Here is a 26,728-nt window from a genome sequence, read left to right as displayed (position 1 = left end):
TTTTAATTTTATTCCATAGCTTGGGTATTGTAAATAGCACCCCGACAAACATAGGTGTGCAGTTAGCTTTATAATATATTTTGTTAGCTTTATAATATACTTTATAATATACGTTTACAATTAGCTTTGTAATATACTTTGAAATCAGAAAGTGGGATGCCTCTAGCTTTGTTCCTTTCTCTTAAGACTTCTTTTGCTATTTGGGGTATTTTTTTGGTTCCATATAAATTTTAGTATTTTCATCCTCTTTTTTGGTTCCATGCAAATTTGAGGATTTATTTTCTATTTCTGTGGAAAATAACATGAAGTTTTGACAGAAATTGAATTAAATATATATATCACTTTGGGTAGTATGGACATTTTAAGTATATTCTCTTCGACATACTGATTTCATTTCCTGTAAACAAATACTCAATATTGTGATTGGTGAATATTTAGGGCTGCTTTATTTTATCAACAACTTGAAACTTTGAACATACAGGTCTTATACATGTTTTATTCGGTGTATAATTTTAATTTTCTTTGAAGTGACTATTAAGGTTTCCTTAGAACTTTTTCTTTTATTTTGGTTGGGGGGGTTCATGTGAAGTTTGTTACAAAGATAAACACATGTCACAGGGGTTTGTTGTACACATTATTTCATCACCCACATATTAAGCCTAATACCCAATAGTTATCTTTCTGCTCCTCTCCCACCTCCCACCCTATCCCCTTAAGTAGAGCCAGTGTCTGTTGTTTCCTTCTTTCTGTTCATAAGTTTTTATCATTTAGCTCCCACTTGTCATTTAGTTCCCAAGTGAGAACATGTTCTTCAAAACAATTATTGAGACAGCCAGGTGAGGGGGGTCCTCAGAAAAACTCCAACCACCTGCTCACTGACGTGGAGCCTCAGGAAGCGCATACCCTTTGCAGCGGGAAGGGGCCTGGCCCCTCCTTTTCCTGTGTGTGGAACCTGGGATTCCAAAGGCCTGGCAGGAAACAGTCTAGCGGAGGTACTCTGACCTTGCAAGACTCCCAGCTTCCCACTTTTATTCCCTTTCACCCGATAAAACGCTGCTTTACTCATCCTTTAAACCACCTGTGAGTCTAAATTTTCATGACCATGGGATGGACAAGAGCTCCATCTTTAGCTGAATGAAACAAAAGTCCTGCAATATTACCCTTTAAAGAACTTGAAAAATGAGACTTATTTATTAGATTTACCCACATATTTCATGTATATATATCTTACCTTCAAATTTGTCCTTCCGTCATACATCATTATCTTTAAGCCTGAGAAATTTTCATTAACATTTTTCCCTTTAACATTTTTAAACTGCGAATTTTTTGTTGATTTCTCTTAACCTGTGTATATCTGAAAATGTCTTTATTTTCTCTTAATTTTGAAAGGTATTTTAATAGCTAAACTATTTCAAAAATACTTACCTTTTTCTCCTTCTCCTCTTCCTCCTCTTGTGGTCTTTTTTCACCACTTGAATGGTATTCATTTGAGCTTTTACTGCTTTTGAAAAAAATCTGTGGTAATTTGTATGCTTGTTCCTGCATGTACAATGTTATATTTTTCTCTCTGCATATTGTTTTGGGGGAATTCTTCTTTATATTTATTTTTGTCAATTTGACCATAATGTGCCCTGGAGTACTTACTTTGTGTTTATTCTGTTTGGGGTTCATTGAACTTCTTATATTTCTAAATTACTATTTTTCATAATATTTGGAAAGCTTTATATCAGTATTTGTTTGTGGTTTGTGCCTCATTCTGATTTACTTTTCCCTCCAGGACCATAATTACATCTAATTTTCGTTAAATATTACTATGTGCACCGCTGAATATTTGATTTTTGTTTTATATATTCCGTTTGTACCTCACAATGAAAACATAGAAGAGAACTAGGAAACATTAAACTAATTGTATCACTACTAAACTAGAAATTAATATAGGTCAACTAAAATAGTTAAAGATTATGCAAGTTCTATTTATAAAAACAAAAAATTGTAATTATAAAAAAAACAAAGAATCATAAAAATGAACTAAAAGTGGAATATTGACCTCAAATAAGCCATGAAACAGTAAGTGTAACATAAAATGATAAGAGAAAATTAAGATTAAACATATTTGTCTCCTTAAAAATGGCAACATTCAATATTAAAGGAAACATGGGTATAATAAAAGAGCTATAAGAAGATGAAGACATTGGTGCTGGCCTATACCTGGGTATTTGAATCTGAGGTCTTCTCAATATTTTTTAAGAAAGTGCAGATATACAAACTAAATTCAAGTGATTCTATCTTTTCTGAACTGAAGATTAAGTAAATATTTCTTAGCATGACTGATGTTTGACTCTCAACAATTTGATTAGAATATTTTACGTTATTTTTCCTACTTTACGGTTGGAAGCAAGGAATTAGCTTTAAATCACTGGGTTCAGTTAGAAACATTTCCTAAGATATCTGATGTAAAAACAATCATTAAATTATTAAATACTATATCCACATTATGTAGTGGTTTTCAACAAAGTAAGTATCCATTCCACTTTTATATTCCTTACTTATATAGATATGCATGATCTGAATGAAAGAAAAGATGATTCTACAAATATAGTCAGATATTAGAATGTATAATTAAGAAAAGATTCAGATTTTAGCAATACAGATTTTCATAAACGGTAGAAAAAAATCCAACTCAATTACGTACTTTGAACTACAGTACTTTTATATTTAGAAGTAATAGGACTGTAGTTTTGAATAAGGGATTTTTTTAAGACTACAATTTTGTCTACTAAAGAATTCTTTGCTGAACATTATTCACCAAGAATTTTGACTGATCTAATTAAAACTATAATCATTCAGTCATACTTCTCAAATAGTGCCCCTCATTAGCCTTTTAGGTAGTTTCCTTTGCAATATAGCAAGCCATGGCCAGGCCTGGGTTAAGGAAAATTGGATTCATTATGACAGTGATGACAAATTATCTTCTGCAAGAATTGTTTAACACAATGGGTCAAAAGAGAAGAAACTAAACCAAAGAAAGGAGTAGCATGAGAATGAATAAAGAATAAAATTGCATATTGAACAATGAAAGCAATAGAAGAACCTTTAAAAACGAAATAAAAAGGTAATGCAAAACCGCAGCAAAATGAGCTTTTCTCGTCATTAGAGGTTATTACATTCTAATTTATTTTAGGCTTATATGTGACAGATCCCATTCTGTAAGAATTCTCAAAGTATTTAGCCAAGGGAATGTATGCAAAATTACAGGAAACAGTTAGATTTGAAATAAGGGATTTTAGTCAATAATGAACCACTAATATTCTTTGGCAAAACTTGATAGCAGATAGTATAGGTTAAAAATTCAGTCTGATCCAGTATTTGATTTGTTCAAAGTTGAATTTTAGTATGTATTACATAAATACTTTCCTATCTTCCCATGATGTACTTTGCCAATATCAAAAACTGGAAAAGGATTTTAATAGATTTCTTACATTTCTGAATTATTTATGCACTAGTAATTATGTTAAATCTAGCTTAGGATAAAACTATCCCAGGCATCTTAACATGAAATAGAGTTGAACTTATATTTGGAGTCAATGCAAATTAATATGACAGTGTTAGGTAGAACTGTTCAAATGGTTAATTTAACACATTGTGTGGCGTCTTTAAGATGACTTGTAAAACGGTCACATATAATACTGTTAATTTTACTGCCAAATTGTCTGTTAATCAAATTTGACTTGACTTTTGTAAAAATACTGTAATGTAGATAGTACAGATGTCATTATACCTAGAGTAGATATAAGGATATTAAATCTTTGAAAAGGTGAAACAAATTTCTGAGACGCTGTAATTATTGCATAATTCAGAAAGAATTTAGTCTACCTAATATGAATAAAAGTTCTATGCTTTTGCCCAAAACTATGTAGTATATGGTACATATTAATATAAAATATACGTATATGTATAGGATATAATGTGGCATACAAATCACATTAAAGAAGAGAAACACATTTGCTCTTCTACACAGGTATTAGATATTAGCAAAAATGCAAAAATAGCAACTCTTTGCTCTGTATTATTCATAATATTTAAGTTTTTTTAATGTCAATTTGAGCCTTGGTAAGCTCATCTTCAGCAGGCCCATGCATTATAATGTTTCTTATTATTAAAGAAATAATATTTTTAAATGGCAATTTTATTATTTATTGAACAAATATTTTTGTGAGCATTGCATTAAAAAGTTGTAAGGAGATACACAGATGAAGAACATGAGGATATGTGAGTATGAAGTTCTTAGAAGAGTAAGAAGGATAAAATACGTATCTTTATATATTGAAGTCAAGCTCCATTTTGTGTGCTTTGAGCATTTCAAATAAAGTAACTGTATATACATTGCAAGTATAAAATTGTTATAATAAAAGGCTTTGTGGAATGTATAGATTTGCATGCATTGGAAGGTTGGATGGCTTTTGAATATACAGAAAGAAGAAAGAAGCATTTCTGTGTGAGAAATTAGAATGGGCAAAAATAAGAGATAGAAAATGAAAATTTGGGGTCATGCATATAGAGAGAAGAATCTGAAATAGAAGGTATTATTCAAAGATAGTATTGGAGAGATGGAACATTGCTAGGTTATGTATGGTATTAACTGGTGGATAAACAGTATGGGCTTTACATACTGAAGATTTTTTATGTAGGACAACTGCACAGAGAAAGCTTTTCCTCTGGAGGGATGATCTGGCTTTTTAAAAAAATTTGATAGGAAGTGAGACAAACTGAAACTGTTTTATGGAATCCATTTAGCGATAATAGAACAGACAAAAGGCATGCTGACTACAAAAGGAAAATCTTGGGGCCCCCAAATTACTAAGCTAAAGGGAAAAGTCAAGCTGGGAACTACTCAGGTCAAACCTGCCTCCCATTCTATTCAAAGTCATCCCTCTGCTCATTGAGACAGATGTATTATCTGGTTGCCTCTTTTGGAAAGGCGTATCAGAAACTCAAAAGAATGCAACCCTTTGTTTCTCACCTACCTGTGTCCTGGAAGCCCCCTGTCTACTTTGAGTTGTCCCTGCCTTTCTGGACAGAACCAACAGTACTTCTTACATACAATGTTGTCTCATGTCTCCCTAAAATGTATAAAACCAAGCTGTGCCCTGACCACCTTGGGCACATGTCATCAGGACTTCCTGAGACTGTGTCACTGGTGTGCATCCTCAACCTTGGCTAAATAAATTTTCTAAATAAACGGAGACCATCTCAGATATTTGGGGTTCACATGACCCAACTTGGGTTCATGTTAGTGGAAATTTGGAAGTTGAAATAAATTCAACATAAGGCTCGTGAAAGTGTCATTAGGAATTAGCAGAGTATTTGAAAGATGAGAAACATCAAAGAAAATTAAGGAATCAAGGACACATACAAGCTTATATTTTAAGCCTGAGTGGCTAACCTGTTGGCAGCAATGGTAATAAAGACTGGCATTAATATTTATATAGTGAGAATTGATTGGACTTCTTATTCTATTTCAAGCTTGAGCTAAGTGTTGGGATAACAGCCACATTGATCCTATTTTCACAGAATACACGAAGGAGCAATATTAAATGGTAAGTTCTTTCTAATTGTTTACTATGTGGCTGTCACTGACCTAACTACCTTATGCAAGTTACTTCATTTAATCTTGAAAAAAATCCATATAAACAACAACAACAATAAAAAAAAAAAAACGAAATAAACTGCAATGACCACATTTTTTAAGTGAGAGAAATGTACCATAAAATATTTGTGAATCTTTCCCCAGATTAAATAGCTTGTAAACTGCTGAGGTGGAGATTGAATAGTAAAGAGTAAGACTCCAAGACCATAATCAAAAGTGACTTTTATCTTTCTAGCAGAGGAGGCACAACATGCTTAGGGGGTAAGAAGAAAGGTAATCAGAATGTGGGAAACCCATAAGCAGATTGTAGAAATACCAGAATATATTGCGTATTTGAGAAATGAAAGACTCTAAGTGTAGTCTGAGAGTGGGCCTCCAGGTCATTTTTCAAAGATAATCATTTAAATACAACTGGGTAATGTAGATACTTGTAAGACATGTAAAAAAGTTGGGCCTTAATCTAAACACAGGGAGAAGTTTTTGTTGTGGTGGTTGTTTGTTTGTACAGGTTTTAAAGGAAGAAATAATGACTAATTTGGAGTTTTGGAAAAGATAATGGTAAGCTTCGCTCTAGACATACTGATTTTAAGATGCTGATAGATCACTGAAGTAGAAATAGATGTAGGACATTTAAAAGCAAAGGATCTTCCTCAAAAGAAAAAGAAAGAACAAAGTCTTTGTATGTGGATTTTGCTTTTTTAGTGGATTTTTCTAAATACTTTCCATGCGGTTTAGGTGGCCCTTACTGGCCTTTGAAGTGGATCATGTTGTCAACAGTTGGCCATCAGGTCTATAGCGTTCTACTCAATATTGTTGCAAGGATAGACATATGACCAAAGCCACACCAGCCAAACTCAATACCTTCAACCAAGGGTTTTTGCTGGATACATTATGAATACAGTCTGATTTTTCACTTTTTTTTTTTTTGAAGTCTTACAATGTAAACCTGGTACATTGTAAACAATGTACTGGTGACTTTATTTGATAATACATTGGTAGACACTATTAAAATGAAATGCAAAGCAGAACTTAGAGAGGAGAAGACTAAACTCTTGATTAAACCACCTAGATCCAATCATTATTTTATACAAGCTGATCGTTTTATTTTACATTTAAGCCGTTTGAATTGTGTTACCACAACTCATATTTGACAAGCTACTGGCAAATATAGAAACTATCCACATAATGTTACTTTTAGAAGCCATCAAATTTTTAAAAACAGGGAAGGTTCTACTTTTGATAAAGTCATCAATAAAAGCGTGAAGTACTAGAGGATCACTGAAAAAAGTGTTAATAATGACAATAAATTTAAAATTGCAAAAACATATAATATGGCTCATTATAAAGTCAAGGTAGTAATCTTTCATTTTTTAAATAGGGAAAATACTTGCTAAAGAAGCTAGATGCTAATTAGATGGAAAGTTAATAAAGCTTACTGAAAACAAAAGAACAACAAAAGAATATGTTTTTGACCATGGACAATTTTGAACATATTTATAATCTACTGAAAATAATATATTGCATAGAAAGAAAATAAAGATACCATACAGAGAATAATTTTATAACTAGATAGGAAGTGTGAGTTCAAAGGGAAAATATGATATATTTATTCATTTTTTTGTTGCATACTCTAAATTATTTATCAAATCTTGTTCTATTATACTATTTTTCCATAAAAATGTAAGCTCACTGACAGAAGTTGGTGACATATTTGCATTCCATGTCTTTTTTTAATAATAAACTTATAAGGATAAAATATATGTTAATTGGCTACATCTAATGCCAATTATATTTAATAATTTTTTGAATAGTGCTTTTAAAAGCAATGGATGAGATTAAAACTTTCTAAAAAGTAAAATTTGTATTTCTAAAAGATGGACATTATTGTTGCTTCTATAAAATTAATATATATTCTCATTAAATATTCTTATTTCTCATAATTAACCCAAAAAATTTATATAAAAGTTGCCATAAGCTTGATCTATGATAATTTTTTATTATACTGATTAATGTATAGACAGATAAATATGATAAGATTATTTCAAAAATTCACACATTTTTCGAAGTCAGCTCGAAAACTAAGCGAAAATTGTTTCCACCTATTGGTTTCTTCCTGAGTGATCCAAAGGTTTGTCTTCTCTATTTTATTTTATGTTTAGATTTTCTGTAGTTTGGAATTTTGGTGTTTAATGGGATTCATTAGTGCTTTTGGATTTTACACATTCAAGGTTATCCAGATTGTTCTTTTATTCATTTCCATCTGGTCAAGTGATTACAACCATTTCTCTCCAATGTAGACTCCATAAAAGTTGTTTCTCTCATTCTTAGGAGTCACTAATATAAACATATATATTAAAAAAAGAGTCTAAAGATCAGTTGAAAGTCTAAGTAGTAATGTAATGTGGTAACTTGAAATAAATCAAATAATTCTTAATATGAAAAAATTGGCTATGTCATTTTGCAGATTAGAAAACTTTGTAGTCATCACTTTTTTTTAGGTTCTATTCAGACTGGCAGATAATGTGGTAGTTGGCCTACATATGTGCTATCTAGGGGAAGAAACAAGAACAATTCTGTAGGAAAAAGAATATAACCCTAGGAATTATCACTGGATTTGAAAGAAAGAATGAGCAAGGGGATCTTCCCACAATCAGTAGCTATGCACTCTCTTTGATGTAGTCTTCACTGTTGTTTCAATTACATTTAATTCTAACTCAAATCCTTAGGTACACTATGCTACAAAATAAATTCCTTTTGCCCATTGCTTATCCTGCTGAAAAGAAACAATGTGTTGTAGTACACAAGAACTTCAGGTTTCCTACTTTCTTTTTAGTCCTAAGAGCTATACATGTTTGCCACTTGTTCCATCAATACAAAGTGCATTGCTTTGTGCAGATGGGCAGCAAATGTATTTGAAGCTTGGTACTCAGGATCTTTCCTAATGGCCTCCATTAACAGTGGTTTTAGCTTGCCAAGTGCTAAGGATATGCACACACCTCCACAGCATTCAGTTTGCCTGTATAAGCTACCATCTTGGGTCCTGTAATTTACTCTTAAGCATACTGCTAATGTCCACCCAATCTTATCTGTCTAATGACATTCTTATACTTTAGGTGCCTTAAATCTGAAGGTCGCATATTTCTGTAAGACTCCCAATCTTTCAACAGTGGTAACTGTGTGCATGTGTATTCAAATTTTCAATTTTATTTATATTCTGGATGAAAATATAATACATTATTTGGGAAGTTATTTTCAAATTTACACACCCATTTGATAACATATACATTTGTATGTATATATACACACACATGCTTTTGAAGATGTATAGGTTATTAATGTACTTAACATTTAGAGTTAAATATCATATGTTCTTGTGTTCAGGAGTTCTATAGTTGCACACTAGATCTCTAACAATAAATGACGTCTCAATTGGCAAAGTGAAGTGGAATTGTGAGCAATTATCTGTAAAATCTATTATACACAAACACACACATACACACGCACACACAACTACCATGAAAATTTTAGGTTAAAATAGTTTTCCCCATGTAGTGGTATCTTCTGTTTCTATATAATTTTCACACCACCTACGTGAGACATATTCTGATAATTTTGAATTGTTTTGTTTTACATTGCCTCTGTGGACTGCAAAATCATCAATGCTTGCAGGAAATTTAGTATATAAATTCACCAGTAATCTGCTTCTATACAGAGCACACATTCTTTGACTGCTTGTTAGCAATGGTATATAAACGTGTTTATTTGTGAGTGTTGATTCAGTTTGGGTTTTTAATAAAGTAGCTACCTAAATATGCTTAAAACAATCTTGTGACTTTGAGAAAATTACAGAAATAACGTATTCATTCACTTTCAACACAGCCATTTATAATAAATATTGCCACATATTTCCTCTTACATTTACTTTCACAAGTGCCTAATTTACAATTAACTTGATAAAATATTTTTCATGGTGATTGTGTATTTCTAAATTTTACATTTTTTACTTAATAATCTAATTAACAACATTATTAAAATTAAGTGGTTAATTATCAAATATTTATTTGTATCCAATCAAAATATAGTTAAAATCATTGAGTACAGGCAAGGTTTTTTTGAGTTGTTTTTTATGTCATATATATGTACATATGAACCCGTTAAATTATTCATTTGGACAAGCTTAATGAGTTTTCAGAAGTATAGGTTAAAGGTAAAGAACAGAACGAAATATGCGAAAAATGCTTCTAAAAGTAACAAAAATATACAGGAATAATAACAATTTGATATTCATAATCTAATGATTCTGAATTAATTTATAAGTAGATATAATTTTCTACATATATATGACTTTTTACAAAATTGTGATTATCATATATGTAAAACATGTAAGTGATTTGCATTCTGATTTTAGCAAATACAAACATATCATAATTTCTTTGTAAGGATATTTGATAATTATTAAATTAAAAATATATGAGAACATTTACATATTACCATAAAATTTATTAAATTTTTTTTCTCTTTTTTTTTTTTTAATTATACTTTAAGTTCTAAGGTACATGTGCATAACGTGCAGGTTTGTTACATATGTATACTTATGCCATGTTGGTGTGCTGCACCCATCAACTCGTCAGCACCCATCAATTCATCATTTATATCATGTATAACTCCCCAGTGCAATCCCTGCCTCCTCCCCCCTCCCCATGATAGGCCCCAGTGTGTGATGTTCCCCTTCCCGAGTCCAAGTGATCTCATTGTTCAGTTCCCACCTATGAGTGAGAACATGCGGTGTTTGGTTTTCTCTTCTTGTGATAGTTTGCTAAGAATGATGGTTTCCAGCTGCATCCATGTCCCTACAAAGGACGCAAACTCATCCTTTTTTATGGCTGCATAGTATTCCATGGTGTATATGTGCCACACTTTCTTAATCCAGTCTGTCACAGATGGACATTTGGGTTGATTCCAAGTCTTTGCTATTGTGAATAGTGCCGCAATAAACATACGTGTGCATGTGTCTTCGTAGTAGACTAATTTATAATCCTTTGGGTATATACCCAGTAGTGGGATGGCTGGGTCATATGGTACATCTAGTTCTAGATCCTTGAGGAATTGCCATACTGTTTACCATAATGGTTGAACTAGTTTACAATCCCACCAACAGTGTAAAAGTGTTCCTATTTCTCCACATCCTCTCCAACAACTGTTGTTTCCTGACTTCTTAATGATTGCCATTCTAACTGGTGTGAGATGGTATCTCATTGTGGTTTTGATTTGCATTTCTCTGATGGCGAGTGATGATGAGCATTTCTTCATGTGTCTGTTGGCTGTATGAATGTCTTCTTTTGAGAAGTGTCTGTTCATATCCTTTGCCCACTTTTTGATGGGGTTGTTTGTTTTTTTCATGTATATTTGTTTGAGTTCTTTGTAGATTCTGGATATTAGCCCTTTGTCAGATGAGTAGGTTGCAAAAATTTTCTTCCATTCTGTAGGTTGCCTGTTCACTCTGATGGTAGATTCTTCTGCTGTGCAAAAGCTCTTCAGTTTAATTAGATCCCATTTGTCAATTTTGGCTTTTGCTGCTGTTGCTTTTGGTGTTTTAGACATGAAGTCCTTGCCCATGCCTATGTCCTGAATGGTACTACCTAGATTTTCTTCTAGGGTTTTTATGGTATTAGGTCTAACATTTAAGTCTCTAATCCATCTTGAATTAATCTTCGTATAAGGGGTAAGGAAAGGATCCAGTTTCAGCTTTCTACTTATGGCTAGCCAATTTTCCCAGCACCATTTATTAAATAGGGAATTCTTTCCCCATTTCTTGTTTCTCTCAGGTTTGTCAAAGATCAGATGGTTGTAGATGTGTGGTATTATTTCTGAGGACTCTGTTCTGTTCCATTGGTATATATCTCTGTTTTGGTACCAGTACCATGCTGTTTTGGTTACTGTAGCCTTGTAGTATAGTTTGAAGTCAGGTAGCGTGACGCCTCCAGCTTTGTCCTTTTGACTTAGGATTGTCTTGGCAATGCGGGCTCTTTTTTGGTTCCATATGAACTTTAAAGCAGTTTTTTCCAATTCTGTGAAGAAACTCATTGGTAGCTTGATGGGGATGGCATTGAATCTATAAATAACCTTGGGCAGTATGGCCATTTTCACGATATTGATTCTTCCTATCCATGAGCATGGTATGTTCTTCCATTTGTTTGTGTCCTCTTTTATTTCACTGAGCAGTGGTTTGTAGTTCTCCTTGAAGAGGTCCTTTACATCCCTTGTAAGCTGGATTCCTAGGTATTTTATTCTCTTTGAAGCAATTGTGAATGGAAGTTCATTCATGATTTGGCTCTCTGCTTGTCTGTTACTGGTGTATAAAAATGCTTGTGATTTTTGCACATTAATTTTGTATCCTGAGACTTTGCTGAAGTTGCTTATCAGCTTAAGGAGATTTTGGGCTGAGGCAATGGGGTTTTCTAGATATACAATCATGTCATCTGCAAACAGTGACAATTTGACTTCTTCTTTTCCTAACTGGATACCCTTGATTTCTTTCTCTTGCCTGATTGCCCTAGCCAGAACTTCCAACACTATGTTGAATAGGAGTGGTGACAGAGGGCATCCCTGTCTTGTGCCAGTTTTCAAAGGGAATTTTTCCAGTTTTTGCCCATTCAGAATGATATTAGCTGTGGGTTTGTCATAAATAGCTCTTATTATTTTGAGGTACGTTCCATCAATACCGAATTTATTGAGCGTTTTTAGCATGAAGGGCTGTTGAATTTTGTCAAAAGCCTTTTCTGCATCTATTGAGATAATCATGTGGTTCTTGTCTTTGGTTCTGTTTATATGCTGGATTACGTTTATTGATTTGCGAATGTTGAACCAGCCTTGCAGCCCAGGGATGAAGCCCACTTGATCATGGTGGATAAGCTTTTTGATGTGCTGCTGAATCCGGTTTGCCAGTATTTTATTGAGAATTTTTGCATCGATGTTCATCAGGGATATTGGTCTAAAATTCTCTTTTTTTTGTTGTGTCTCTGCCAGGCTTTGGTATCAGGATGATGTTGGCCTCATAAAATGAGTTAGGGAGGATTCCCTCTTTTTCTATTGATTGGAATAGTTTCAGAAGGAATGGTACCAGCTCCTCCTTGTACCTCTGGTAGAATTCAGCTGTGAATCCATCTGGTCCTGGACTTTTTTTGGTGGGTAGGCTATTAATTGTTGCCTCAATTTCATAGCCTGCTATTGGTCTATTCAGGGATTCAACTTCTTCCTGGTTTAGTCTTGGGAGAGTGTAAGTGTCCAGGAAATTATCCATTTCTTCTAGATTTTCTAGTTGATTTGCGTAAAGGCGTTTATAGTATTCTCTGATGGTTGTTTGTATTTCTGTGGGGTCGGTGGTGACATCCCCTTTATCATTTTTTATTGCATCTATTTGATTCCTCTCTCTTTTCTTCTTTATTAGTCTTGCTAGCGGTCTGTCAATTTTGTTGATCTTTTCAAAAAACCAACTCCTGGATTCATTGATTTTTTGGAGGGTTTTTTGTGTCTCTATCTCCTTCAGTTCTGCTCTGATCTTAGTTATTTCTTGCCTTCTGCTAGCTTTTGAATGTGTTTGCTCTTGCCTCTCTAGTTCTTTTAACTGTGATGTTAGAGTGTCAATTTTAGATCTTTCCAGCTTTCTCTTGTGGGCATTTAGTGCTATAAATTTCCCTCTACATACTGCTTTAAATGCATCCCAGAGATTCTGGTATGTTGTATCTTTGTTCTCATTGGTTTCAAAGAACATCTTTATTTCTGCTTTCATTTCGTTATGTACCCAGTAGTCATTCAGGAGCAGGTTGTTCAGTTTCCATGTAGTTGAGCGGTTTTGATTGAGTTTCTTAGTCCTGAGTTCTAGTTTGATTGCATTGTGGTCTGAGAGACAGTTTGTTATAATTTCTGTTCTTTTACATTTGCTGAGGAGTGCTTTACTTCCAATTATGTGGTCAATTTTGGAATAAGTGCGATGTGGTGCTGAGAAGAATGTATATTCTGTTGATTTGGGGTGGAGAGTTCTATAGATGTCTATTAGGTCCGCTTGGTGCAGAGATGAGTTCAATTCCTGGATATCCTTGTTAACTTTCTGTCTCGTTGATCTGTCTAATGTTGACAGTGGAGTGTTGAAGTCTCCCATTATTATTGTATGGGAGTCTAAGTCTCTTTGTAAGTCTCTAAGGACTTGCTTTATGAATCTGGGTGCTCCTGTATTGGGTGCATATATATTTAGGAGAGTTAGCTCTTCCTGTTGAATTGATCCCTTTACCATTATGTAATGGGCTTCTTTGTCTCTTTTGATCTTTGATGGCTTAAAGTCTGTTTTATCAGAGACTAGTATTGCAACCCCTGCTTTTTTTTGTTCTCCATTTGCTTGGTAGATCTTCCTCCATCCCTTTATTTTGAGCCTATGTATGTCTCTGCATGTGAGATGGGTCTCCTGAATACAGCAGACTGATGGATCTTGACTCTTTATCCAGTTTGCCAGTCTGTGTCTTTTAATTGGAGCATTTAGTCCATTTACATTTAAGGTTAATATTGTTATGTGTGAACTTGATCCTGTCATTATGCTATTAACTGGTTATTTTGCTCATTAGTTGATGCAGGTTCTTCCTAGCCTCGATGGTCTTTACATTTTGGCATGTTTTTGCAATGGCTGGTACCGGTTGTTCCTTTCCATGTTTAGGGCTTCCTTCAGGGTCTCTTGTAAGGCAGGCCTGGTGGTGACAAAATCTCTAAGCATTTGCTTATCTGTAAAGGATTTTATTTCTCCTTCACTTATGAAACTGAGTTTGGCTGGATATGAAATTCTGGGTTGAAAATTCTTTTCTTTAAGAACGTTGAATATTGGCCCCCACTCTCTTCTGGCTTGTAGAGTTTCTGCCGAGAGATCTGCTGTTAGTCTGATGGGCTTCCCTTTGTGGGTAACCCGACCTTTCTCTCTGGCTGCCCTTAAGATTTTTTCCTTCATTTCAACTTTGGTGAATCTGGCAATTGTGTCTTGGAGTTGCTCTTCTGGAGGAGTATCTTTGTGGCGTTCTCTGTATTTCCTGAATTTGAATGTTGGCCTGCCCTACTAGGTTGGGGAAGTTCTCCTGGATGATATCCTGAAGAGTGTTTTCCAACTTGGTTCCATTTTCCCCCTCACTTTCAGGCACCCCAATCAGACGTAGATTTGGTCTTTTCACATAATCCCATACTTCTTGCAGGCTTTGTTCATTTCTTTTTCTTCTTTTTTCTTTTGGTTTCTCTTCTCGCTTCATTTCATTCATTTGATCCTCAATCGCTGATACTCTTTCTTCCAGTTGATCGAGTCGGTTACTGAAGCTTGTGCATTTGTCACGTATTTCTTGTGTCATGGTTTTCATCTCTGTCATTTCGTTTATGACCTTCTCTGCATTAATTATTCTAGCTGTCAATTCTTCCACTCTTTTTTCAAGATTTTTAGTTTCTTTGCACTGGGTACGTAATTCCTCCTTTAGCTCTGAGAAGTTTGATGGACTGAAGCCTTCTTCTCTCATCTCGTCAAAGTCATTCTCTGACCAGCTTTGATCCGTTGCTGGCGATGGGCTGCGCTCCTTTGCAGGGGGAGATGCGCTCTTATTTTTTGAATTTCCAGCTTTTCTGCCCTGCTTCTTCCCCATCTTTGTGGTTTTATCTGTCTCCGGTCTTTGATGATGGTGACGTACTGATGGGGTTTTGGTATAGGTGTCCTTCCTGTTTGATAGTTTTCCTTCTGACAGTCAGAAGGACTGTCTGTTGGTCTGTTGGAGATTGCTTGAGGTCCACTCCAGACCCTGTTTGCCTTGGTATCAGCAGCAGAGGTTGCCGAAGATAGAATATTGCTGAACAGCGAGTGTACCTGTCTGATTCTTCCTTTGGAAGTTTCCTCTCAGGGGTGTACTCCACCCTGTGAGGTGTGGGGTGTCAGACTGCCCCTAGTGGGGGATGTCTCCCAGCTAGGCTACTCAGGGGTCAGGGACCCACCTGAGCAGGCAGTCTGTCTGTTCTCAGATCTCAACCTCCGCGTTGGGAGATCCACGGCTCTCCCCAAAGCTGTCAGACAGAGTCGTTCGCGTCTGCACCGGCTCCCGCTACTTCCCCTGTTGGTCTTCAGCAGTGCGCTGTCCCCAGAGGTGGAGACTACAGAGACAGGCAGGCTTCCTTGAGCTGCTGTGAGCTCCACCCAGTTCGAGCTTCCCAGCGGCTTTGTTTACCTACTTAAGCCTCAGCAATGGCGGGCGCCCCTCCCCCAGCCTCGCTGCTGCCTTGCGGATAGATCGCCGCAGACTGCTGTGTTAGCAGTGAGGGAGGCTCCGTGGGCGTGGGACCCTCCCGGTCAGGTGTGGGATATATTCTCCTGGTGTGCCTGTCTGCTTAAAGCGCAGTATTGGGGTGGGAGTTACCTGATTTTCCAGGTGTTGTGTGTCTCAGTTCCCCTGGCTAGGAAAACGGATTCCCTTCCCCCTTGGCTTCCAGGTGAGGCGATGCCTCGCCCTGCTTCAGCTCTCACTGGTCAGGCTGCAGCAGCTGACCAGCACCGATTGTCCGGCACTCCCTAGTGAGATGACCCCAGTACCTCAGTTGACAATGCAGAAATCACCGGTCTTCTGTGTCGCTCGCGCTGGGAGTTGGAGACTGGAGCTGTTCCTATTCGGCCATCTTGCTCCGCCCCCCTCAATTTATTAAATTTTTATAATGCTACTGGAGTTTCGAAATTTTTGGATCAATTACTATGTCAAAAAGCATTAACATTATTTTGGTTCTTGCTAAGTACTATAAAGTAGACTTGATAAAAACAAAGCAAATAGCAATGAATAATTACACCAATTTTGTTAAATGTTTTAAAATCTTTTGGGGCTTTTGATTGGAATTGTTTTCTACTATAATACAATAATTTATTTTATAAGAATATTTAATTCTGTTTATTAAGTATCTTTCACATGTATCATAATATTTGTTATTAAATTAATAATTTTTTGGTTGACCATTTATATTTTTCCATGGGATTGCAATTTACACAATACTATTTAATATTTGTATTTGTTTAAACTTAATTTTATTAAGGAAATGTCAAATACCTGATACATGCAAATATAAATTCTTAAATTAATTAATAACTACATATTTCTTAAGACAATGAGACATATAATAGTTAATGGTTTATTTTAAATCATGATTTATTTAATATTGAAATCACAGTTTCTCGTTTCTTTTTCTAAAGGATGATTAATATATGAATGCACATCTTCTTATATGTATACCTTAATAAACTTCTAAATTTGAGAACTTTAAGACTTTAGATATTTTGTAGAATATAGTTTTGATAGTCATATTAATTGTTTGATTTGGTCTGCCATTCTAAATCATGCCTTTACACATATTGTAATATAAAGATTTCAGCAATGTATAATATATACCTTTTATATTACGTTCCTATAATTCAATGTCTTAGTATGGTATGGAAATGCCTCTACTATCGATACTATTTCACTATTTTCTGGCATCCACACATAACTACAGAACATAGAAAAATGGATTGGCATAAATGCTTTCAGTGTGAAGGTGAGAATTGTTAGTATCAAAAAAGAAAAACTGTAAAAGTGTCAAAAATACACCATCTTCACGCATGCGCGTGTTCACGCCTCTGTGTGTGTGTGTGTGTGTGTGTGTGTGTGAAATTGTCATTTTGTGAGTAAAAAAATCTTTTGAGTATTGCCAATTTTATATGGTTGAATATAACATTACCCTCATATGTTGTTAGTTCCTACACAAAATAAATCAGAAATTTGATTATTATTAGTTAAGGGTTGGAAAATGTCAATAAATACTTAAGAGAGAGGATAAGCTTAGAATCACGAGAAAAAAAATGACGTTCAGGCATACAGACTATGTGTTTCAACCATAAAACAAAACTAATTCAGACATGGATTTGCTCCTGCATAAAGACCTACCAAACACTGATACACTGTGGGCTGATGCTAGAAGGCCTGGTGGACCATGAGCTCAATTGAGACCTATAAAGCAAGCCAGTCTCCAACTACTTCTAGGTGCCCCAACTCAGGAGGTGAGGAAGATGGGAGGGCCCTTATTGGACTCAGTTACAGAGGGTGGAAAAGGAGCTGCTGGCCTTCATGGGCACCCAGCTTGTTCACTTCTGCTGTCTGGCCTTGGACAGGGATCACCCTCCTGCATATCTAGAACATGGAGCCAGTGCCACCACATTACCCCTCACAGAGAGTCCAGTGCATTTTATTAAGAGCTCACACCATCTATCTTCCTCAAGACTGGTGCTTGCACTCACCAACTGGGGTATTTGTGGACAAACCAGGCTGTACAACTCTGCCCCAGAGGTGTCCCACTCCCCCATTGAATAGGGAGCTCAGGGCACAGTGCATTCCACTGCCCAGCCCATCAAATGATATATCAGAGAGCACACTACAGTAAACAAAGATCAAGTCATACTCATCTGTTTATGCCATAGCTGACTCTTACCCAAAAGTGTCATCAACTGGCCTGTAGGTCAAACTACACAACCTAGTTTAAAACCTACTGATAGAAATGCATAGTACTATAGAAGCAAAGGCAAAAGATCCTGCCCCAAATACTCTAAACTCACAACCACCAGGGAGGAGGAAGGAAAAATAAAAGAAAAAAAATACAAAAAAGTTTCATCCACATGAAAATAACATATTAGAAGTAGGAGTCTTTCCAGATGAGAAGGAAGAAATGTAAGAATTCTGGCACCATGAAAAAATCAGAATAGTGTGACACCTCCAAAGCATCCCACTAGTTCTCCAGGAATAAACTCTAACCAGAATGGAAACTCAGAAACGACAGATAAAGAATTGAAAGCATGACTTTCAAGGAAATTCAACAAGGTCCAAAAGAAATTTCAAAACCAATACAGATAAACTACTAAAGCAATCCAGGAAATGAAGAAAGAGATAAACATATTTTAAAAATTAATCAGAACTTTTGGAATTAAAGAATTCACTTAAGAAATCTTAAAATGCAATTGAAACCTTTATTAATAAAGTAGATCAAGTAGAAGAAGAAAGTTTCACATCTTGAAGACCAGTCATTTGAACTAACCCAGAAAAATTTTTTAAAAGACTTACAAAAAGAACAAAACCTTCAAGAATTATAGGATTAGGTAAAACAACCATATCTATAAATTATAAACATTCCCAAGGGAGAAGAAAAAAAATGAACAACCTAAAAAATTTGAGGGGATAATCCATGAAAATTTCCCTAATCTTGCTACAGATGTAGGCATTCAGATGCAAGAAATTCAGAGAACACCTGTAAGATACTATACAAGAATTCACATCACCAAGGCATATAGTTACCAGACTATTCATGATCAATTCTAAAGAAAACAATCTTACTGGCAGCTAAGGAAAAGAGTCAAATCATCTATAAAGGGAAACCTATTAGACTAACAGCAGACTACTCAGCAGAAACCATACAAGCCAGACAAAACTGAGGGCCTATTTTTAACCTCCTTAAAGAAAGACAATGCCAGCCAGGAATTTCATATCCTGTCAAAATAAGCTTCATAAATAAAAGAGAAATAATATCTTTCCCAGGCAAGCAATCACCAAGAGAATCTGTCACCACTAGATCAGTGCTATGAGAACTGTTCACGGGACTTCTGAATATAGAAATGAAGGGACAATACCTGCCATCAGAAAGGGAGACATAAGTACAAAGCTCATAGATTCTACAAAGCAACTACACAGTTAAAACTCCAGAACAACTAGATAACAGCACTATGTCAGGCACAAAACTTAAACGTCAATATTAACCCTGCATATATTATAAATGGCCTATATATCCCGCTTAAAATACACGGAGTAGCAAATTGGTATAAAAAACAAGACCCAACCATCTTTTATCAAAAAGAGGCCTACTTATTTGTTAAAGACACATTTAGACTTCAAGTAAAAGGGTGAAAAGGATCTACAAATGGAAAAGAAAAGCAAGTAGGAATAGCTGTTCTCTATCAGATAAAAAAAAACTTTTTAACAAATGACAAAGAAGGGCATTATATAATGATAAAGGGTTAAATATAACAAGAAGATTTAACTCTTCTAAATATATATGCACCCAACATAGAACATCCAGATTCATAAAATAACTACTACTATACTTCAGTAAACAGATTATAACAATACAGTAATAGTGAGGGACTTCAGAATCCCACTGATATCATTAGAAGAAACATAGAGACAGAAAATCAACAAAGAAATTCCGGATTTAAACAAGACTATTGACCAAATGGACTTAATAGAAATCTAAAGAACATTCTACCAACAATGCAGACTATACATACTCTCATCTGCCAGTGGAACATTCTCCAAAATTGACCATATGGTCAGTCATAAACAGAGTCTCAATTAATTTTAAAAAATCGAAACCATATTAAGAATCTTCTTGGACAACAGTAGACTAAAATTAGAAAACAACATAAAAAGGACTCTTAAAACCACACAAGTACATAGACACTAAGCTACTTGCTCCTGAATGACTTTAGGATAAACAACTAAAGGGATCAATCAAAAACTCCTTTGAAACCAATAAAAATAGAGACTTGCTTCTGGAATACAAAGAAAAAAAAAGCAAAGCTAAGAGGAAAGTTCATAACAGAAATGCCTACATTATAAAGATAGAAAGATCTTAAATGGACAACTTAATGTTGCACCTGACGGAGCTAGAAAAACAAGAACAAAACAAATTTAAAGGTAGAAGAAGAAAAAGAAATAATGAAAACCAGAGCAGAAGTAAATGAGATTGAGACAAAAAAAGATACAAAGTATCAATAAAATAAAATAAATAATGTTCTTTGAAAGGAAAAGTACAATTTGTGACCACCAGCTAGACAAATTAAAAAAAAAGAGAGAAAATAAAACAATCAAGATTTGATAAAAAGTGACATCAGAATTGATAGCAGAGAAATACAAAAGATCATCAGAGAGTACTGTGAACACTTCTATGCACACAAACTGGAAAAGCTAGAGAAAATGAATTAATTCCTGGAAACACTGAACCTCCCAAGATTGAACCAAGAATAAATGGAAACTCTCAATACACATGTCTAATGAAATCAAATAAGTAATTTTAAAAAACCAAAAAAAGCAAAATAAGACTCCGCACAATAAAAGTTCAGGACCAAGGGATTCACAGTTGAACTTTGCCAGAGTAGAAAGAAGAACTGGTACCAATCATCCTGAAACTATTTCAAAAAAGCAAGGAGGAAGGATCCCTTTCTAATTCATACTATGAATTCGGTATTATCCTGATACCAAAGTCAGGCAAGGACACCGCCACAACAAAAAAGAAACCACAGGCCAAATCTCTGATAAACATATGTGCAAAAATCCTTAGCAAAATGCTAGGATACTGAACGTAGCAGTCTATCAAAAAGATAATTCACCACAATAAAGTGGGCTTTACTCCAGGGATGCAAGGATACTTCAACATATGCAAATCAATAAACATGATTCACCACATAAGCAGAGTTAAGATAAAAAAGATCATCTTAATTAGTACAAGAAAAGCATTAATATAATTCAACATCTCTCTAGTGATAAAAGTCATCAGCAGAATAAACATAAATGAAACATACCTCAAAATAATAAGGACCATGTGTGACAAATCCACAGCCAACATCATACCGAATGAGGAAATGTTGGAAACATTTTCCTTAAGATTTAGAACAAGACAAGGTTGTCCACTCTCAACACTCCTATTCAACATAGTACTGGAAGTCCTAGCCAGAGGTGTCAGGCAAGAGAGAAAAAGAAAGCAAATCGGAAAAGAGAAAGTCAAATAATATCTGTTCAATGATGACATAATTATATATCTAAAAAAACATAAAGACTTCTATAAAAGACGCCTGGATCCCATTAACAGCTTCAGTAAAGTCTCAGGATACAAAATCAATGTACAGAAATTGGTAGCATTTCTGAAACGAGTAGCATTCAAGTTGAGAACCGAATTAAGAACTCAGTTCCATTTACAGTAGCCACACACACAAAACAATGAAATACCTAGAAATACATTTAATTCAGGAATTCAAATATCTTTATAAAGAGAACTACAAAACGCTGATGAAAGCAATGGTAGATGACACAAATAAATGGCAAAACATTCTATGTTCATGGATTAGAAGAATCAATATTATTAAAATGACCATATTACCCAAAGCAATCTACAGGTTCAATGCAATTCTTGTCAATCTCCCAATGTCATTTTTTTACATAAGTAGAAAAAGCAATTCTAAAGTTCATATGGAATCAAAATAGAAGAAGCCTGAATACACAAAGCACTCCTAAGCAAAAAGGACAAATCTGGATGCATCACATTGCCTGACTTCAAACTACAATTACAAGGCTGTAGTAACTAAAATAACATGGTACTGATACAAAAATAGACCAATAGATCAGATTCCAGAATCCAAAGATAAAGCTGCACACCTACAACCAACTGATCTTTGACAAAGTTGATATACACAAACAAGAGGAAAAGGACATCTGAATCAAGAAATGGAGCTAGAAACACTAGCCATATGCAGAATAATAAAATTGGATCCCCATTTCTCAACATACACAAAAATTAACCCAAGATGAATTGAAGGCCTAAGCGTGAGACTTCAAACCACAAAAATTCTAAAAGACAACCTAGGAAAAACTCTTTTGGACATTAGACTAAGCAAATAATTTATAGTGAAGACCCCAAAAGAAAATGCAACAAAACCATAGATAGACAACTAGGACTTAATTAAGTTTAAAAAATCCTGCACAGCAAATAAACAATCAACAGAATAAACAAACAATCAACAGAAAGGGAGGAAATGTTTATAAATTATGCCTCTGACAAAGGATTAATATCTAAGATCTACAAAGAACTCAAACAACTCAAAAGAAAAAAATTACACCATTGAAAACAGGGCAAAGGACACAAACAGACATTTCTTAAAAGGAGAAATACAAGTGACCAACAAACAAAGAAAAAAAATGTTCAATATCATCAATCATCAGAGACATGCAAATTAAAACCACAGTGAGATATCATCTTACATAAGTCAGTGTGGCTTTTGTTAAAAAGTCAGGAAAACAACAGATGTTGGCATGGATGTGAAGAAAAGGGAACGCTTATATGCTGTTGGTGGGAAATAGGAGATATCTCAAAGAACTTAAAATAGAACTATCATTTGATCCAGCAATCCCACTACTGGATATCTACCCAAAGGAAAAGAAATCGTACATCAAAAAGACATCTACACTTGTATGTTTATCATAGTACTCTTTACAATAGTAAAGTCATGAAATCAACCTGTGCCCATCAACAGTTGATTAGATAAAGAAAATGTGGTACATATACACCAGGGATACTACTCAGCCATAAAAAAGATCAAAATCATATCCTGTACATAACATGGATTCAGCTGGAGGCCATTATCCTAAATGAACTAGTAAAAACAGAAAATCCAATATCATATGTTCTCAATTATAAGTGGGAGATAAAGGGTACACATGAACATAAAGATAGGGAATTTAAACTCTGAGGACTAAAAATGGTGGAGGGTAGGTGAGGGGTGAGGGTTGAAAAGTTACCTACTGGATACAATGGCCAATATTTTTGTGATGAGTATGCTAGAAACCTAAATCTTACCATCATGTATGCAATACCCATGTATCAGGCAACCACATACACCCCTAATATAAAAAAGAGAAATAAATAAATTCAGCTTAAATATGAATCCATCATAGATCAAGAAATGTGCTCGATGTAACATTGTGTGTATATTTGTGTCTGAGTTTGTGTGATTATGTTACGATATCAACAGTTGATTTATAAGGGGGAAAGAAGATTGCTGTATTCGAAAGGGAGAATTTATAATCTAAGACAACTTACTGTATCTAAACAAGAAATAAGTATTATCAATAGAAGTATACAGAAAATAATATCTAGATATAGAATACATATATATTTCCTTTATTTTTATATTTTTATATATTTAGGGGATACAAGTGCAGATTTGTTACGTGGATATATTGTGCAATGGTGAAGTCTGGGGTTTTAAAATAACCATCACTCATAGGATGTACATTGTACCCATCAGGTAATTTCTCATCCCCAATTCCTTCCTCTCTTCCCACTTTTCTGAGTCTCCAGTGTCTCTATTCCACTCTTCATATATTTCCTTTTCTGATTCCTTGTAATTCTAAAGGGAAGGGGGCTATATATCATGCAGTCTTGATTTGTCATCAAAATGGTAAGCATTTCACCCTAACCAGTCATTTAGAGTTCTTTTAAAGAATTTCTGTCCATGTTGCTTAAACCCTATTGAAAAGAAAGATTTATACATAGTCTATCTATCTATCTGAAAAGTAATTACGACAGTTGTTTCAGGGTCTCCAAGACAAACACTTATTTTGGAGACTAGCTGGAAAGATTCACATGAAACAATGACTCAGCAGATAATTGAATTCATGGCTAATACTTATTACAGTGAAAGAATACAAAGCAAACTAAGCCAAGAAAAAAGGTACAAGGGTGAATTCTAGAGGAAATCAGGTATATGCTCCCAAGAGTTCTCTTAATTTCACACAGTACATGCTATCAGGGAACTCGATTTGAGTTTTTTTCTGAGGAGCTCACAGTCATGTACAAAATGTTCAGCCTCTCAAAGCACAATCATTTTTGGCACAATGATGTTCTTATTATTTATGAAAAGTTTTATATCAGTGTATGGAATGGCTTACCAGTCAAGTTTCCAGACAACAGTCGAGGAAAAAGCCTATGAGCAGGCCTTCTAAGGTTAGAAGGTCTAAGGACTCTCAGACCTGGTATGCTAACAGTTTTTTGCACTACACTCGTGTTTTTCAAGAGTGAAAGATAATGCAAATGTAGCAAAGTGTGAATATAAGGAATTAAGCATAATGAGTAATATAACATTGAATGTTAACACCTTTAATCATTTATAGTGTGAACACTAAAGTGATAATTATTAATCTTCTTCATAATAGATAATTATTAGAAGCCTCACAAAAACATTTTTTATTCCTTTATCATTGTTTTCTTCCAGCTTTACTGAGGTGTAAGTGACAAAGAGTATGCATTCAAGGTGTGCAACATGATGATTTGATATACACTTACACTGTGAAATGATTACATCAACCAACATAATTAACACATCCATCACTACACATATTTACCATTTTGTATGTGTTTCCGCAAAGAGGAGATGTTAGATGTACACTCTGAGCAAATTTCAAGTAAACAATATAGCATTATTAACAACAAACACCATGCTATCTAGTAGTCCCAGGACTTCATTATCCTGTAACAAAATCTGTACCCTTTGTTCAGCACCTCCCTATTTGCTACCACTCCCATCCTCAGCCCCTGGCAACCACCACACTACTGTTTGCTTTTATGGTTCCACTTTTTACATTCCACTTTTAAGTAAGATCATAAGGTATTTTTCTTTCATGCCCAGCTTTGCATAACGTCTTCAAGATGTATCCATGTTGCCACTAACAACAGGATTTTTTTTTTCATTTTTAATGCTAAATAGGATTCCATTATGTATATAAGCCACATTTTATTTCTTCATTCATCCAATAATGGGCACTGAGATTGATTCCATATATTGGCTATTGTAAATAGTGCTGCAATGGACATGAGAGTGCAGCTATCTTTTGGACACACTAATTTCATTTCCTTCAGACATATAAACAGAAACGAAATGACTACAGCATGTAACAGTTCTGTTTTCATTTTTTTGAGGAACTTCCATGCTACTACTTTTCATAATAGCTTATTACTTTTACGTCGAGTCTCCTTTCATTTATCTACCAAAGTTCATCCTCACCAACACTTATTATTTATTGTCTTTTTGATAAAAAGCTATCCTAACAGCTCTAATATGATATCTCATTGTGGTTTTGATTTGCATTTTCCTTATGATTAGTTATGCTGGGAATCTTAAATACTTGTTGGCCTTTGTCTTCTTTAGAAACATGTCTATTCAGGTCCTTTGCCCATTTGTTAAAATTAGAGTTTGTTTGTTTTTTGCCATTGTGTTGTATGAATTTTGTACATATTTTACATATGAAACCCTTATCAGATATATGATTTGCAAATATTTTCTTTTATTGCTGCCTTTTCATTTGTATTGTTTCTAACACTGTGCAGAGTTTTAGTTTGATGTAGTTTTGTTGGTCTATTTTTGCTTTTGTTGTGTGTACTTTTGAAGTCAGATTTAAAAAAATCATTGCCAAAACCAATGTCAGACAGTATTTTCCCTGTTTTCTTGTAAGAGTTTTGTATTTTTTAGGTCTTACATTTAAATATTTAATATATTTTGAGTTAAATTTCTGAATATTGTAAGACACTAGTTCAATTTTATTTTTCTGCATGTGTATATATGGACTATTAATAGACTGAAAGTGGGCTTTATACAGTATTGAAACTTTACCTGGCTACATTTGAGAATGTAAAAATATCTTTAAAGGATGTCTAATGCCTTTCTAGCAATGGGGTCCAAATATCAGTATTTTTTTTAACCTTGCCAATTAATTATAATGTGCAACTGATGTTGAGAAGTCTGACTGTAAAGAGATTAAGAAGATACTAACAACTGGTTTTCAGAATGTGAAACTTCTTGGCCAGGTGTGTTGTCTCACGCCTGTAATCCCAGCACTTTGGGAGACCAAGGTGGGCAGATCACGAAATCAGGAGTTCGAGACCAGTCTGACCAACATGGTGAAACCCCATCTCTACTGAAAATACACACACAAAAAATTAGCTGGGTGTGGTGGTGCGTGCCTGTAATCCCAGCTATTCAGGTGGCTGAGGCAGGAGAATTGCTTGAACCTGGGAGGCAGAGGTTGCAGTGAGACAAGATCACCCGACTGTATATATATACTTTAAGTTCTGTGATAAATATGCAGAATGTGTAGGTTTGTTACATAGGTGTACACGTGCCATGGTGGTTTGCTGCACCCATTAACCCATCATCTACATTAGGTATTTCTCTAATGCTATCCC

The sequence above is a fragment of the Rhinopithecus roxellana genome, chromosome 9, assembly GCF_007565055.1.
Source record: "Rhinopithecus roxellana isolate Shanxi Qingling chromosome 9, ASM756505v1, whole genome shotgun sequence".
Taxonomy (NCBI): Eukaryota; Metazoa; Chordata; class Mammalia; order Primates; family Cercopithecidae; genus Rhinopithecus; species Rhinopithecus roxellana.
This window is presented reverse-complemented; position numbering follows the sequence as displayed.